Genomic DNA, 17,587 nt, shown 5'->3' on the forward strand with positions numbered 1-17,587 from the left:
TCTTGGAGGTATTATAAAGAGATGGAGAGGAGACACACCAACAGGATCTGGAATGATCCATGCGCCAGTTCGCAAGGCAACCTTGGGCATTAAGGTCCCCTACACCTGGCAGGTATGAGTCACTCCTGCATCTTTGGGCCCTCTGGCTCCAGGCCTCCCTAGGCCAAGTCTGGGGATACAACTCTTGGCCCTCCTTGGATAGAGGTCTGTTATAGGGCAAGTTCAGAAGAGTCTGGTTCAGAATAGTCCTGCTCATCAGAGAAACCCAAAGATGTAGAACTGACTCCAGTTCTGAGGGCTTCTAAGACCTCAGTTAGATGGAAAGAATGCAGCACAGGGTCTAAGGCTAGGGACCTTCCCGAAAAGTAACTGTGCCGTTGGTAACGCCCTAGCTGCCTGAGTACCCTCAAAATAATAGCTAATAGTTATATAAGACACTTTTATGACCAGGTAGTATTCCAAGAACTTTACCTGTGTGAACTAATATAATTTTCACACCAATCTGCATGGTAGGTACTATTATTAGTTCCATTTTAGAGATGAGGAAACTGAGGCACAAAATGGTTAACTAACTTGCCCAAGGTCACACAGCTAAGAAATGACAAGGCAAGTATTCTGCCTATAGACTCTGTGTGGTTCCTGCTTTCAGGGCCAAGTAGAGATTTGACCAGATCACCATCACCTTTGCCTCAATCTCATTAACACTTCATGTTACAAAATAAATTTTTCAGAGAAGTCTTTCATGTTTATATGGTCATGCAGCTGTGGTCATTCTCGGTAACCCACTACCCAAGGCAAATGTACTTCGCAGATGAGAACAGTGAGACGGGGAGAACAAAATGGTGCGCCCAGAGCCAGAGGTAGGGATGGAGGAGGCATTAGGATCAAAAGCCAGGTTTGTTGACTGCTAACAGTTTTTTCTATTTTTTTCCAAACCAAATGATTACAAAATTGCCTTAATTTCAGAGACAGAGGGATGGATATTCCCTGAAAGCACTCGCCACAAAATGGTCAAGTTCTGATGGCTTAGGACTTTGGCGACAAATTCCTATTTTGACATTCCCAAGAATGATTTGAGTCTGGTCTTTATTAGAAACCAGTTTAGGGCGCCTGGGTGGCTCAGTTGGTTAGGCGACTGCCTTCGGCTCAGGTCATGATCCCGGAGTCCCGGGATCAAGTCCCACATCGGGCTCCCTGCTCGGCGGGGAGTCTGCTTTTCCCTCTAACCCTACCCCCTCTTGCGCTCTCTCTCTCACTTTCTCTCTAATAAATAAAAAATTTAAAAAATCTTTAAAAAAAAAGAAACCAGTTTAAAGAATTCACTTTACCGGATTCAAAAAAGTCCAGACACGAGTTAGGTAATTTCGTGTTTATCCGCTTGTAGCAAATCAGCCCTTTGCCTCAAGCAGATGGAAAAGTCAAGGAGTGTAGGGTAGTAGAAGTGGGTGCCCTCCACCAATCTGGCCATTCCATCTAGACCACCCTAGATCCTTGGGGAATTGCTTTTCATTAAATTATACATTTATTCATAGTCACACTCTCATTCAGGTTAAACGAGTTGATAATGCGCTAACTCATTAAGATAGTATGAACAATCACTGGAAAAGGTAAGCCCCAAACTCACTTTTTTTGTTTTCAATTAGCTTGGCAAAAGTAAGAGAAATTGTTTTTGGTGATCGAATAATCTGAGTAATTGTTAAATAGCCCTTTGAACACTTTTATATTCCCAAATAGCTTTGACTGAAGAAGAGCTATGATGGCCAATACACTGTGCTTGTCAGTTATTTCTCATAAACTGGTATCGGACAAGCCCACTGTTTACACAGCAGTGTTCTCTCACGAAGGTTTTGAAATACAGAAAATTGCCTGTAAGCAAATGTGTAGCATTTAGCACACGTGCGGGTGAATGGCCTTTGATCGGCATCTCCAACTGGCACAAAAAATTAAAATGACCCAAGAAGTACTCTCCACTATTAGTGGACAGATAATATCAACATATAAAGAAGAGGTTAAGAAAGAGTGTGTCAGGGGCGCCTGGGTGGCTCAGTTGTTAAGCATCTGCCTTTGGCTCAGGTCATGATCTCGGGGTCCTGGGATCGAGCCCCGCATCAGGCTCCTGCTCAGCGGGAAGCCTGCTTCTCCCTCTCCCACTCCCCCTGCTTGTGTTCCCTCTCTCGCTGTCTCTCTCTGTATTAAATAAATAAAATCTTTAAAAAAAAAAAAAAGAAGGAGTGTGTCAATGGGTCGGTAAAAAGAGGATTGCTTTTTGGAGAAAGGGAAAAATATTTTTCTCAGGACAAGGAAGGGACCAAAAAAAAGTAAAGCAGCTGGGCAGGCTCTAGACAGCACGCTTTCGTCGAATGGCAGAAGAGAAATAGACCACAGCACAGGTACTGGGAAGAACGAAGAGGAAGAAAATGGGTGTGGGAGACAGCAAGAGTCAGAGAGGAGAAGCCGGAGAGACTATATAGAAATTTTTATTTATTTGGTTTTTGTTATTTTTAAAAGATTTTATTTATGTATTTGACAGAAAGAAAAAGAGAGAGAGAGCACAAGCAGAGGAAGAAGCAAGCAGAGGGAGAGGGAGAAGCTGCCCACCAAGCAGGGAGCCTGATGCGGGGCTCGATCCCAGGACCCTGGGACCATGACCTGAGCTGAAGGCAGACGCCTAAGTGGGCCACCCAGGTGCCCCAAGACTATATAGAAAGTTTTATAAGGAAGACGGGGACACGCTGAAATGTTTGAGGTGAGGCTAAGCATGAGGTAAAGGGGAGAAAACAAGACATGGAAGTAGGACCCGAATGCTCACATCCAACGATGTTCTCATGCTACACGCGGCTCACCTTACTAAGTGACCTGACTGCTTCTGTGTCTGTCTCTTCCCACTTGCAGCCCTGTGTGTTCTCTCTCTCGCGCTGGAGTTGTTCCATTCCAGATCATCTATTTTCCCGTCTCTCATGCCAGTGTTCTATTATCTTTTTCTCTCCGCCTAATCCACAGTGAGTGAGGAACCTGACAAACGTTTCATGCAATACATACTTCAGAGGAAAGAATTTCTCAGCTGCTTTGTCCTTGAACTACCTGTCAAGCTCTATGCTGTTTTGCCTACACCGTGTCCTTGAAGCTTCACCCAAAGCAATGAGGCTGGTGTGTTATTCTCTGATTTTAAAGAAGAGGAAATGGAGGGTGTGAATGGTTAAGTGACTTGTTAGAAATGGGCAGTCAATGGATTGGGATTCAGGGAAATCTGATGCCAAAGCACACTCTAACCAGCCCAGAACGACCTTCAGATTGCTCTGAGCCATGGAGAATGCCCGCATAGTTCCGTCCGACCGAACAGTGGCGCCTTCTGCTTCTATAGTGGTACTTCTGCCTTCCCCTCAATGGCTGGTGAGTGGAAAGGAAGAGGAATCCCCTCTACAGAAGTCCCGACATCAGCATGCTCAACCCAAGCAAAATCAAGTGTCTCTTCCTCTTTTGCTGGACTGTTTACATGGTGCTGTCCCAGCTCAGCCCTTATGTTGCCTTTCCTTATATGCGTACCTCTGATGAACAGAATTGCTTCCTCTAACTACTGAGCTATTAAGACAGCATCTGGGCGGGGGGGGGGGGGGGGGGGGGGGGTAGGAGAAACCAGATCCAGGGAATTTATGCAAAGAAATGATCTCTCAAGGATGCGAACCAGTACAGAATTACACGTTCTTGATGTGATTCAGCCAAGTACCATCATATTTGTAAAGGGGAATGTTGACTAATAATCTAACTTGGTAGAGAAAGATTATCCAACACCAAGAAATTACTGCCTATTTCAGATCTTTGAAACAAACACAAAAGTGTCTGTAACATGGTATTTGGTGAGATTTTCCTCCTTGAGAAATGAAAAATCAACATAATCTTTTGCTGAAAGCATTCCTTTATCTAAAGCTGTTGTGTGTTGTGAGCACAGCCAAATCTCATTAAATGACTAAATATCCATAACCCACAGCTGTTTAACAAGAATAAAACAATATGATGACCCTCTAAAAAGAATTTAATATTCTCTAACTTGATAAGGCAATGGAAAAGAGAAAGACACCTCTCCCCACCCGTTTTTAATAAAAGGAGTTTCACACGGGGCTAACTGGTAGCGAAAGTTGTCTAAAGTGACTGTTTGTGAAGAGTAAATCTGGGGGAACACTAATATCCTGAAATCTGACAAGGTCTTACAAAGTGCCAAAGAAATCACTGAGCAGACACATGGCTAGCTGGCACTTGCATCAGGGCACAGAGCAGACCGACAACTTCCTTATTTATGAGAAGGGACCCATTTTTCAACACCAGCTTCCCACCTCAGGCTTGCCCCTCCCAACCCTATGTCAGCAAATCTCTTTGAAGTTTGCAGAGAAGGATCGGAGGAATATTCCGGTGAGTGACCAAGTTATGCTGGTCTGTCAGCTGCCCCTCAAACCAAGCTCTTCCAGCCTCGTTCTTTCCTCCCTGGCTTTCCACACATCTTTCCCCTCATCCTTAAAAGTTTTCCTGAAAGGATTTGGGATTATCTATAAAATGGGAGTGTGGGTGAAGTTAACTAAAAGGGTCACTCTTCTCTCTAAATTCTAAGTCACTTTTTCTTTTCATCTCAAGCCATAGATGATTTTGTCTTAATCCCCTAACAAAAACCTGAGGACACTCTGATTTGTCACTCGTGGGACCACATGAAAAGTGATTTGAAGACGCTAGCCTCACTCTTGCTCTCCTGGGATTTGCATGAGGCAGAACTTACTGACACACTCACACCTCCAGATCCTCCTCCTTCCAGACTTCTGGAGCTCTGCCATTACTTTATGGTCTTGCTTCCTCAGCTTGCTGCCCCTCTTTGGGGGGCAAGAGGGAAAAAGTCACTGGTAAGAGTTTTAAGATATTACCCCACTCTGGGAATATCTGTTTCTCTCAAGTATTTTAGATAAATAAATAAATAAATAAATAAATAAATAAATAAATAAATACCTTCCCCTGCCCCCCAAATCTATTTGTATGAGTAGAAATGAAATCACTATAAATAAGGCAAGAGTCTCTTAGGAAAGTTCCCAGGAAGACAGAACTCTCCCCAGACCCCTGCTCAAATCACAGGACCTGATCAAGGGTCCAGCAGCCTGCCTAGACTATCCTAGCTTAGAGGCTATCACAGGAGCCGAACGAATAGAGGTCAAGCATCCCTCAAATCTATTCAATCATCCAGTATTCTTGCTTTTCAATGAAGATTTCTATATAGAATGATGGAGAAAAATGACTTACTAAGAGAAACTATGAAGACTAGCCTTAATCGTAATGGAAATCTCTCCTTCCACTTGTTCGTACCAGCCAGAGCTAGTTCTTTCCCATAAGCCTATATAATTTCTGGAGCCGAACACCCTTAAAAAAAAATTCCAGGAGAATCTCATAAAATGTCAACCTATTTTGGAAGCAGCAGAGCATGACTCTGCCTCATTCAACATCATACTTAGGCAACTTTATCATATGTAGACAACTTTAATTTGAGAAGATTTATGCACAAATAGTAACAAAAGCCAATAACTTTCATTTTTAAAAGTTCTGAAAAGGGCAAGGCTTATTGTACACGATTACGGTGTTTTCACACTTCTGTATTTGAATACTAGGACTTCATACTGAAACAGAAACTTCAGGTCATATTAAAAAAGTGGTTTCTCCTGTGTAGGAGAAATAATTGCTATAACTATGTTGGAATTTAGCGGCTTGATTTAGTCAATAATTAAAACTATTGGTATGTAAATGGCAATGCTAGAAGTTGCCCTGTGCTCTAAAGACCCAGGGCAGCTCACAGATACGCAGATACGTTTTGTTTGGCTTACACAGTGCTTTTTGAAAATGTGAACTAAATGCCAACATTTCAAAATCAGGAGATTTCATACAAACATCTCAATTTCTGGCTTTTCTGGCAATAAGGCGCAATCTGGCTGCATGGTGCTCCCAGTCCTGCAGGCAATGAAGGACCCCCCCCACCCCCCAATCTCTTTCAGAGGAAGCCCATATTGTTAATCACCGCAGTCCCCACCACTTCCTGTTATGGCTCCAGGCTGGCTCTCCCCTCTGACCTTACCTGCAACAGCGTTTGGATTTTTAACCCCTACTTGGAGTTTCGTATTTCCTGAAATTTCCCCCACTGCCCCTCGCCGCTGTTCCCAATTGATCCCTACATTGCTTCCTTGTTCACCTCTCACTTCCCGTTTCTTGGTGCTACTGCCCTGCCTGATGGAGGTCGACCGCAATTTGGGTATTCATGCTGAGGCCTTTCAAACTTGTGTTGTGCAAAAATACCTCTCTGGCACAGGAAGCATAGTGCTCCCTTGTGCTTGAGAATCAAACGAATTGAGATTTGGTACCAAAGAGTGTGGAGACTCTAGAAACCACTGCCTCTTTGAGACCTAACAGTTAAACCTGCAGTGTTTGCCCTTTGGTGACCTGTCTCACTGCTCCAGACAGCTCTATTTTGGGATGCTCTCTACTGCTTTAAGCACACAAGTGATATTCTGACTGCGAGTAGTTTACTTCCTCTGAAAGCAGCGTTGAGGTTCTCAGCTTCTTAAAGAAGTTCATCAGCATGTTTTCTATCAAGGGGCAATTCAGATAGGTCTCAGAACTACAGAAGCACTTAGCTGTAAGGAATACATTCAGGACACAGAAGAATCAGAAAGCAAACTGCTTACTCAATGTTGCTGCTTAGAGAGCTAATACATAAGTATCTGGAACTTAACGTGTCTAATTTTGCATGTCTGATTCCATCTCTCCAAACCCGTTTAGCCCAATGTGCTCCCCATCTCAGTAAATGGCAACTCCAGCCTCTCAGTTGCTTAGGCCAAAAAAACCTTAGAGTCATTTTTGGTTTCTCTCTTGCTCTTACACATCATATCCCATCCATCTACAGATCCTGTTGGTGATCCATCCCAAAATGTCCAGAACCCATCCACTTCTCGATACTGCCGCGACTATCAGTGTAACCAAAGGTCCTTACTTCTCACCTGAATTATGGAAATAGCCTCTTACCTGGTCTCCTTTGCCCCCTTTAGTCTATCCTCAACACAGTAGTCAGACTGATATCTTTAAAAGGTAAGTAAGATTGTGTCACTCCTGGGCACAAAACTCCCCAAGTTTTCCATTAGCCAGCATAAAAGCCAAATTCTTTAGAGTGGCCAAAAGCTCCTATATGACTCATATGCTCTCCCTTCATCTTTATGTCTCTTCACTCAGGTCGTGTTCCAGCCAGCCTTGTTCACTTTGCTCTAGCCACACTGCCCCTGTTGCTTGTCCCCAAACACACCACACATGCCCTACCTCGGAGCTTCTGTGTGTCTTGGGTCCTTGGCGTGGAATGTTCATCCCCTTGAAGAAAAGTCCTCATCTCCTGAGGTCTTTGCTAAATGTTGCCTTCTTGGTCAGGCCTTTCCTGACCACTCTAGTTAAAGAGTTCTTTGTCCCATTATATATCTTACTTCCCTGGTTTCCCTTAGTCACCCTCCACAACGTGTGCACTCCACAAGGTATAGTCTCTGAGGGCAGTGGACTCTTTTTTCCACTGCTATTTTTCAGGACCGAGAACAGTGCCTGAGACATAATAGTTCCTCAATAAGAATTTGATGTACGAGTTAGGTAAAAATGCCATCAATTTAAACTTTTCTATTTTCAGCATTAAAGTCTACAGAGAAGAATGCATGCTTCCAATCATGAGCATGTTTGCATTGTCTTTAAAAGGACAGAAGCCCAAATAAAAAGATTTACTCCTTAGATTTTCTGAACGTGACCAGCAATTCCTGGTTTTTCAAAGCTGAATTCCAACCATGTTGAACCTCTACTTCTAAATAAAGGAGAATTCACCCTTTCAAATGAAGTCATAATAGGGGTAAAGGATTCAGCTTGGATATTATGGTGACTCTGCTCACTCTTGGCAACCACACGGAGGAGTCTAGTGCATTTTAAACAAGGCCCTTTGGGGAGGCGTGTTCAGGCCGTTTGGTCTGTGGGGCATGTTTCTGGGTCTGAGCTCCGCTATTAAGTCATCATCACTGACTGCTACATTTGTTTGGCTAAATTAATTAAACAAGGAGGCCATTAGACTGAGGTGGCCCTAATGCCTTAGTAGCCTGTAAAAAGCCTTTGCTTTGCATACATAAGCAAACCAAATCCTTAGCCTGTAAATCCCTCAAGGTTAAGAAATCGAACCCTAAGAACAACTAACTAATCACAAAAGGCTATAGCTTTGACTATAGCCAATCAAGTAATTTCCTTGCTTTGCTTCCAAATCTTCTCTATAAAATTCTTTTCCCTAGCCCCTGTTGGTGGAGCACTCCCAGCCATTTCCAATTTGGCATTGCCTGATTCAAACTGATTTTTACTCAAATAAACTCTTACAATTGTTAATATGCCTCAGTGTATCTTTTAATAGTTCTAGCACCTTGATGTGGGTTAAGACATTACAGTGCTTAGGCTTGTATTATTTCAGTGCAGCATGCTTCTTCTAAACTTGAAAAACTATAACTGCAGGAAAAAAGACAAACACAAAATGCAACAGAAAAGTCTACTACTTTAGTAGAAACAATCACAAAACAAAACAAAATGGACACGATACTGACCGCCTTAAAGTTTTTGTCAACTGTTGATTTGTTAAGGTTAATTTAGACGTGGTTGTGATCCTTGTTCATTATATGTGCCATCAAATAATGCAGGATAACTAAATAAATGGAATGCGATCAATTATCCAATGTGATTATTAATTCTGGAGTTGGTATTCACCTATTTCAGGGAAGTGTTTAATGCAGACTTTTCTTCACAGCCCTGGGTAGATAATAATAGCTAATATTGACAAAGCTCTCCCATGGAACAGGCCCTGTTCCAGGGTTTTATATACATTAACTAACTACAGTGCTATGGGCGGGGTGGGGGGGGTGTCCAGGAAGAAGTTTCCCCTGACTGTCATAGAGTCCCCAGCTGGGTCAGAAACTTTACCTGACAAAGACAGACTAACAGGAGAGAAGCATCCATATTTTATTAATTTTTTACTCGTACATGGGAGCCCTCACAAGAGAATGAAGACCCAAAGAAGTGACCAGAGCTTTTATACCTTTTAGACAAAGAAACAATAAATTTGTAAAGAATTAAGACAAAGGGGTTTGGACTAGAGATCGTAGCTGAGGAAGAAGTAACTAGGAAGATAAGAGTAAGTTTAACAAGGTTTGTTTGTACAGATTTCTTGGCCCCAAATCCCCATCTCTGGTGATAACAGTATCTTTCTTTCTCTTGGTACAGGGAGGGCACCTTTTACATGGGAGTTTCACAAACTATGTCAAAGAAGGACAAGGAGGGAGAGGTCAGAGTGACCTTCCTACTTCTGCTATTCTTTAAAAAAAAAAAAATTCTTTCAGCTTAAGATATTTAATATGCCAAGGTGCCATATCTTGGGGTAGTATATTTTGGACCCCATCATTGTTTTTATCTGTATTTTACAGATGAAGAAACTAAGACAAGAAAGGGTAGGTAACTGGCCTGAGGTCACAAATCTAGTTAGTTGCAGTGCCTGATTTGGACCCAGGTAGCCTGGTTTTAGAGTCCAGTTTCTTAACCAGAGCTATTAAAAAAATGAGAATACAATAAAAAATATATTTGATTTTTATCCCCTATTTCTGGCAGAGCTTCTAAAATCCTTGGAATTTCCTGAGAGATAGGAGTGTCTTTTGTTATTCATAAGGAGAATCTTTGGAACACATGTGAGGTAGCCTAGGAGGGGGCTCCTGGAGAGCCTCAAAAAGGGGCTGATCACCAGAAACACTGTGTGATGAGAGGGTTGGAAGTTTCAGCCCCACCCACCAATATCTGGAGTGTGTGTGTGTGTGTGTGTTGTGTGTGTGTGTGTAGGGGGCGGCTGGAGATTAAGCTCAGCCTGTGGGATCTGACATGATCTCCAGGGACACGGTGTTAGAATTAAGTTAAATTTGTAGGACACCCAGGAGGTGTCTGCTGAGAATTGGACAATGACTTACTTGATGGTATCGGAAAACATGCCGGAAATACAAAAACAGTGCTCAAATAATGAAATTATTTATAAAGTCTTTTTCAAAGATCCTAAGAAAGTTCGGGGGTAGGTATACGATACAAATCTATCTCTTGCAGAATCAATAGCACTGCTTTGAATTTGACAATCTTTGAACACATAGATACAGTCAAGAATGGAAAGATCTAACCTCGAGCAGCACAAACTTGTGGAAATGCCTTTTAAATCTCACGGCAAACCCCGACTCTCTGATAGGAAACCCCAGAAGTGACTAAATAGCATGCAACATCAGAAAGGTGGCATAAGGGCATAGCAGGCTATTCTCTTCCAGAGACTTTTTCACTGAGGCCAGGGCCAGCATGCTCCTGACACCATTGGACCTATGGAGAGGGAAACCCGGTGGGGAGCGTCTCCCAAGTCGGCTACACCCATGGCAGCATATGACACCCCTCACAGGATGGCTCTCCTTCCCAGGCAGAAAACGCCAGGAGCTTGGAAGGAGCATAGCCTTGCCTCTTCATAAATTCTAGTCACTTCTATCAAACATGCTTTCAGAATTCCTATCAGCTTGCTTCTGTTGCACGGTTCTGAAGGCACAAGGAAGGCTCCTGACATTGTAAGTCGTAACTGTATTTCCTTTACCTTCTCAGCCAGCTTTGTGAACATGTTTTTTAGCTTTTCATTGTAAGACCTACAGAAAATTGAATTTCTTTAATTTTTTTAATTTAATAACTCAGCAAGAAGAAGAACGAAAAAGAAATAGTTAAATTTTAAGAGATTTTCGTATCTTTTCCAACAAAAACACATTGTGATCGACTGTGGAAAAACAACACCCCTTATTCTAATGCTTAAAACATAGTATATCGATACAGTTACAAATTTTTTTCCTAGACCGCTCATTCTAATTTTCCCCACAGCACAAAGGAAGGGCATTTTGATTATGGTAAGTACTCGTTAAATGCCTAACACTCCTGGAGAATCAGAGGACATAATCATCTTCCTAGAATGTCAAACTGGCCATGTTAGGCTCTATTTCAATTTCCATAGCTCCCTACTGCCCTAGGAGAAAGTCCACATTTCTTAGCATAGAATTTAGGGTAAGCGGGAGCGACATCATGGCACAGGGCACTGTGGACATCCTAAGTCCTTCATCTGGAGAGCCTTCTGCACACACTCCTTGCACCCCTCCTCAGGCCTCTCCCTGTTCAGCTCTCAGTTTGGGCCCCTCTGTCTTTCCTGACCCCCTCGCCCGCTAGTGAGACTGGCTTGAATGTCCTCCTATATATTTGTTTATTTATTTGTTTTGTTATATATATGTGCTGCTAGGCTACACTGTCATTGAAGATAGGGATTGTATCTTGTGTCCCTGGTGTCTAGCACAGTGCTGATACATAGTCTACGACTGATAAATGTTCATCTAATCAATGAATAAACAATATCATTTCTATTATCAAAAAGGTGACATAAGACTAGGCCATATACTTCTAGATTCCTGGTCAAATACCATCGATGGCACACTCTTTATGTGTATTTCCCTTTCACTGTGTTTTTTTTTTTTTAAGATTTTTTATTTATTTATCTGAGAGAGAGAATGGGAGACAGAGAGCATGAGAGGGGGAGGATCAGAGGGAGAAGCAGACTCCCCGCTGAGCAGGGAGTCCGATGCGGGACTCGATCCCGGGACTCCAGGATATTGACCTGAGCTGAAGGCAGTTGCTTAACCAACTGAGCCACCCAGGCGCCCCCCCTTTCAATGTGTTTTATATTCGTTCCACAAATATTGTTTGAATGTCTACTGTTTACCAGATACCGTTCTAGGTCTTTGAGATACGCATTGGTGAATAAAACAAAGATTCTGCCCGATTGGAACTTACATTCTAGCAAGAAGACTGACAATAAACATTACAAAGAAGTAATTATATGTGATGTTAGGTGATAATTATTATGGGGAGAAAAGTAGAGTAGGGTAAGGAGAATCAGAAAAATGGACAGGGTCTAGGTTTGTGATTTTCAATAGGGAATTAGGTGGGCCTCACCCAGAGGGTGACACTTGAGCAAGTGTTAGAAAGAGTAAGCAAGCATTCGCCCCATGGATGTCTTAGGGAAGAAGGTTCAGGCAGAGAACAAGTGATGCAAATTCTCAATCTGAGGTAAAAGTTTGCTTAGCTCACTCCAGGAAGAGCCCAGAGGCCAGAGTTGTTGGAGCAGAGTGAATGAAGGGGACAGGAGGGAGATGAAGGTGCGGAGAAGATGGCAGAGGTAGGCATGTTGGGGGAAGGGGTGTAGGACCTAAGTTCCACTCCAAGTGAAATGGTGGAGAGCCAGTGCAGGATTCCAGCAGGGGAGTGACATGATCTGGCTTACATTTTGAATATATGAGCCCTATTTGGGGAAGAAGCTCTATTTTAGTAAACTCGAAAATGGTCTTCATTGATCGTTTCTTCTTTCATGTTCCTTGAACATTTTCTTGGCAGTCAATTCTGTGCCAGAGGTAGAGTTTCATCCTATATGAATGAGTCTTATCCAGTCTTTCTCAGCCAAGTTATCTTGGCACACAGGAACATCGTGACCTGTGGCTAGGATTTCCCCAACATTCGTAGCCAAGTTGATTTTTAGGACACTGACTTGAGATGGAAAATAGAAAAAGTATAATTTTAATTTTGATTTTAACATATTATTTCAAAATAAGTAGTGGTAAGAGTCCTTATAATAAGGGGCACAAGATTCATGATGTGGTACAAGAATTTATAATTATAGTTACTATAATTATATAACTATAGCTATATAGCTATATATAACTATATAATTATATAACTATAGCTATAATTATCCTGCAAAATGTTACAAGATCATTGAATCAAAGTGCTATGTGGACCTTTGAAACACCGTCAGAGAAGTAATCAATTCTGCATTTCTGTCAGTTTCTACCATATCAAAAGAGAATGTGTACATTCATTTGAATTGGTCCTAGAAATCTTCTGACATCAGCCAATAGGCAAAGCCACATAAAGGTTGTTTCAAAAATAAACTAGAGAAAATATTTTACATAAGAAGACTATAAATGACTAATGAATCTGACCAAAAAAAAATGTTTAACTGCACCAGTAACCAAAGAAATGCAAAGCAATAATGAGGAACTTAAAATGAATTTCAAGGAGAAAAGGAAAAGGAAAAAGAGAATATTAGAATACTTGGGTGAGAATATAGGAATCAGTGAAGCATCCTCTTGAAGTGCTTGGGAGTGAGAATACAGACATTCTCACACTGCTGATGAACAGAAAGTGATACTGTGGATTTTAAATCTGGAAAAAAGATCACATTGTTTGGTTTTGTGCTTTTGCTCCTGGGAAAGTTTGTTGAGGAAGTGATGCAAAACAACAACAACAACAACAACAACAAAGCTTAACTGCAGCACTATTTTAGATAAAAATTATATACCTTCCAATAAAAAGAGGGTTAAATAAAATGTTTTAAAATCATACTAAGATATACCATATGACTAAATATTTTATGAAAAAATTAATGATATGGTATAATGATAAGTTTGATGCAAAATGAAACAAAGTTCAAACACATGGTCTCAGCATATACAAATATGTGATAGAACTAGAAACTGAATGGAAATACACTAAATTATTAACAGTGGTTATCTTTGAATGGTGATGTCACAGGGGTTTTTATTTTTCCTTATATTTTTGTACACAGAATTAATAATAAATAATTGGTGCAAACCACATTTACCAAACTACGAACTAAAATGGCTTTATAGAGATCCTTAAGGTGGTCTAAGACTTAAAAGTGCTGTTATTAAGGAATAGATACACAGGATAAATATTTCATGTAAAAATCAACAAGGAAGAGGAATATTCGTGCAAGAATCTGATCTCTCAATACCTACAAGTGTCCTTAGCAGGCAGTGTAGAGAAGTCATGGTAATTTGCAGCTCTTGATGAATCCATTCAAAATCTTCCATATGGGCATTAGAGACTGAAGAACATCATTGTTTTCCAGTTTGGTACTCACTCTTACAGCAATTTTTTTCAATGATATTCCACCTTAATGTCAGGCTTGATACAAATGAAGAAACAACACCCTCTCTTTTTTCTGAAGAAGCATTTGTAGCCTTTCAAAGACAAGCTGTTTAATTTTGTTACTAATAAAGATTTGTATTGATTCTTTTAAGAACACGTGCTTTTTTTTCCAATTAAGTCTTTGATCTAGAAACTTTGGAAAACCAGCATTTTACAGCTTCATTTCATTGTGAGGCAGTTGTGTTCAATGAGTTCAAAGTATCCCCAAGAGGTCTTCCTTCTCTTGGTAGTTCTCATTCCTCAATTTGCGTATTCTCTACACCTTGGTGGGCCAAATTGTCCCAAGTCTCCCTCAAAAGCAAGCTGAGTCCATGCGCATTCAAATAGCTGTTCAGAGAGTGTATTTTCCCTCCAGATTTAAAGCCTGGTGATTATCATGGTGCGGATTCTGAACAGTCTCCAGAAACAAAGCCGCATTAACACTTGCAGGACTTTATATGTTCAGTTCTCTGGAAAGGCAATTTCCGGGAAGCACTCACCTCGTTCACCCAGGTGAGTAATTTCTGCCTGCGAAGATTGTTTCTCATCCTGTTTCATCCTTTGGTGCTTTTATGTATTTTCTTGAAAACCTTCCTCTCCCAGCAGCTGGAACACTTGATGCAAATTTGCTATTCTGTTGCCCTGTCTTCAGTTTGGTTGGGCGGGACATTAGATTTTCTTAGCAATCATTCAAGCCATGAAGACCATGGGAGGAACCCAAAGCCAACTCCGGCGAGACACTGCTTTTCAGAGCACTCCCGCATCAAGAAGAGACATAACGCTATCCTCAACAGTGGTCGGGCAGGAAAGGCAGGAGCACTATTTTTCTGTTAAATCCTGTACTTAGCCTGGAAATCACTTACCTTTCTAGATTTCTTTTAAGAGAGTCAGTCCCTAATGAACTTAGCAGAATATGAGCCAGTGTCTCCACGAGGGAGTTGGGAAGCAGATCCTCCGTGAAGCCTCAGATGAGCGCAGCCCAAGCTCACACCCACAGGGACTGCAGCTGCTTAGTGACATGCTTGCATTCTAAACTGCCTTTTAGAATTGCAAGGTCTAGACTCAAGGAGGCTACTTCATGTCACTGTGGCCACCTTGACCTCCCATGGAGAACAACTATTCCAGAAAAATTTACTTCTCCATTTAGCCACAGGGAAGATGCAGAGGAGACTGGAGCTTTAAACCTCAAAACTCAGGACTGGAGGAGCCAGCCTCCGTAGTGCTGGTAAATTTCATCGGGCGTATTTCCCGTTGGGTGCCCTGTGCTAGGAAAGCATCTACTGTCTGGATAATCTTGCTGCCCTCTCTTTGGGTTCTCTCCTCTACTTTTGTCCATGTTTTATGTGGTGAGGAATCAAGAGATGCAGTGTAATTGAGTTATTCAGCCTACCGAAATGAATGGGTTTGATTTTTAGTTACAGATGTTCTGCTTGTGTTTACCTGATGTTCCCTCCAGCTAATCTGGAGATACGGTCATTTTCATATTGTTTATATATAAGTGCCACACACACTTGAGAGATCTTAATACCAAGAACGAATTTTTTTTTAACCTTTATTTGGCAGTTTTTTAGAAATCTGACAGAACTGCATAAGGAAACATAATGGTGTGTCTGAGATAAAGAAGATGTGTAGGGCCTTGAGCCAAGTTGTGAGATAGGCCAAGGGTTTCTTCTAAGGATCGACAACCCGCTTTTCCCTTGCTAGCCTCTTCTTCTGAGTACCTGTGATGAATCATTACCCCAAATAAACTGGACTAGCTAATTCATGGAAAGTTCTGGGAGTTAAATAAGCTATTCATATCCACTCCTTTTTTTTTTTTATAGATAAGGAAACTGAGGCTTAAAGTAAAATGCCCAGCTTAGAGATAAACAGCTTGTTAGTGCAAATACAGGACTTGAAAACAGGTTTTTTTGGCCTAAAACTCAGTACTTTCCCATATGCCAATGATGCCTAAACTAACACTGATTTTATTTTTGTCCATAAAATGATCTGTACTTAAGAAATAATTGGCTTTTGTATTTTTCTAAAATTGAAGATGGTTGTGATCACCACTGATAACATCTGCAAGGAGGGTCTAAGAACCTGTCAGGGTCACTGTGAAGGTAGAATGCTAAGCATCCAGCGTGGTGCCTGGGCAGTGTAAGCTCACAGCATATGCTTACCTGTGTGAGCTGGTACCTGGTGGTCACCCACCAGGATTCCAGAACAGAATTTCACTACACCATTATGTAGCTATAAGCCTAAGCAAAACCTAAAGGCCTTTTTCTAAAAGTGTGAAGGCCTTTGTCAATGAACATACAATTTCTATTTTAATATCAGCAATAGTTTACTAATCTCTTCTCTGTTACTAATTTCCCAGCTGGCTTTCCCTGTACCTTCAGCAATCTGCAATTCCAGGCTGTGAGCCCAAAAAGCGTATCTTTCCTTTTCTATTAACTTGGAATACCCTAGGCTTTTCTGAGAAAGGTAAAGGCATGGAATTAACTGACATTAAGACTAAGGTCTTAATGATCAATATGCCATCTTTCCTTGGGTGTTATTTTCCTTTGAAAAGAAGGAGAACCAAGGAAAGGAAATATTTAACCCAAAAGATTGAATAGGTCATGGTGGAATTTCCAATAACGTACATGAATAGCACTCTTGTAGGTTGGGGGAAAGAAGACTATTTTCGGCCAGGAGTGGGTGTCCCTCAAATTATCCCAAGTGGGGCTCATTTCTTTGCTTTATGTACAGATGATCCTTTTAATCATAATTTGAGTGCCTTCAGGGAATGAGATTAGAACCTCACTTTTTCCTCCTCTGCTAGAATTGTTGAACCAGAGTCAACAAACCCAAACTATGAAAGCATCACAATGGGAAGCGCAGGCTTTGGGGGTCAGACAAAGCTAGAATCAGATACTCAGACACATGCTAGCTATGTGTCCTTGGGCACACCACAAACTGACCCTCAGTTTTTTCCTCTGAAAAAAGGATTAAATATGTCAGTCCAGGGAGAGCATGAGCCCTCACCCTTGGTGCTTTATACGTAACTGCTACTCCATCTGTGTTTAAAGTGCGCTCAGCACAAATACCTTTCTTTCTCCTCTCCAGACAAAAGCTGTGATTTCTTGGAGTTGTTTCTTGAAACCAGGGAAATTTCTAGGAATTGGCAGCAGTTAGGAACATGGGGATGATTTAGAATCTCCCTAAGAAGTCAGAGAACGCAATTCCACAGTAGAGATATTCTTCTGCAGCCTCAAAAGCTTATTTCCTAGTCAAGACTCCACAAGTTAAAAAAGAGAAAGATTAATTAGATCCAAATCCCTACTCTCCTCTTCCAAGATCTAAATTAAAAGTTGTCACAAGATACCTGTGTGCTGCACAAACTGCCAACATTTGAAATTTACAGCCCCCTTGACTTTGTGTTTCAGGAAATTTGATTTTGAAATCTAATTTTGGGATAACAAATAGTCCTGCACAGAGCCCCAAATGTCTCCGG

The sequence above is a fragment of the Mirounga leonina genome, unplaced genomic scaffold (assembly GCF_011800145.1).
Source record: "Mirounga leonina isolate KUSES-001 unplaced genomic scaffold, KU_Mleo_1.0 Mir_126, whole genome shotgun sequence".
NCBI classification, from domain to species: Eukaryota; Metazoa; Chordata; class Mammalia; order Carnivora; family Phocidae; genus Mirounga; species Mirounga leonina.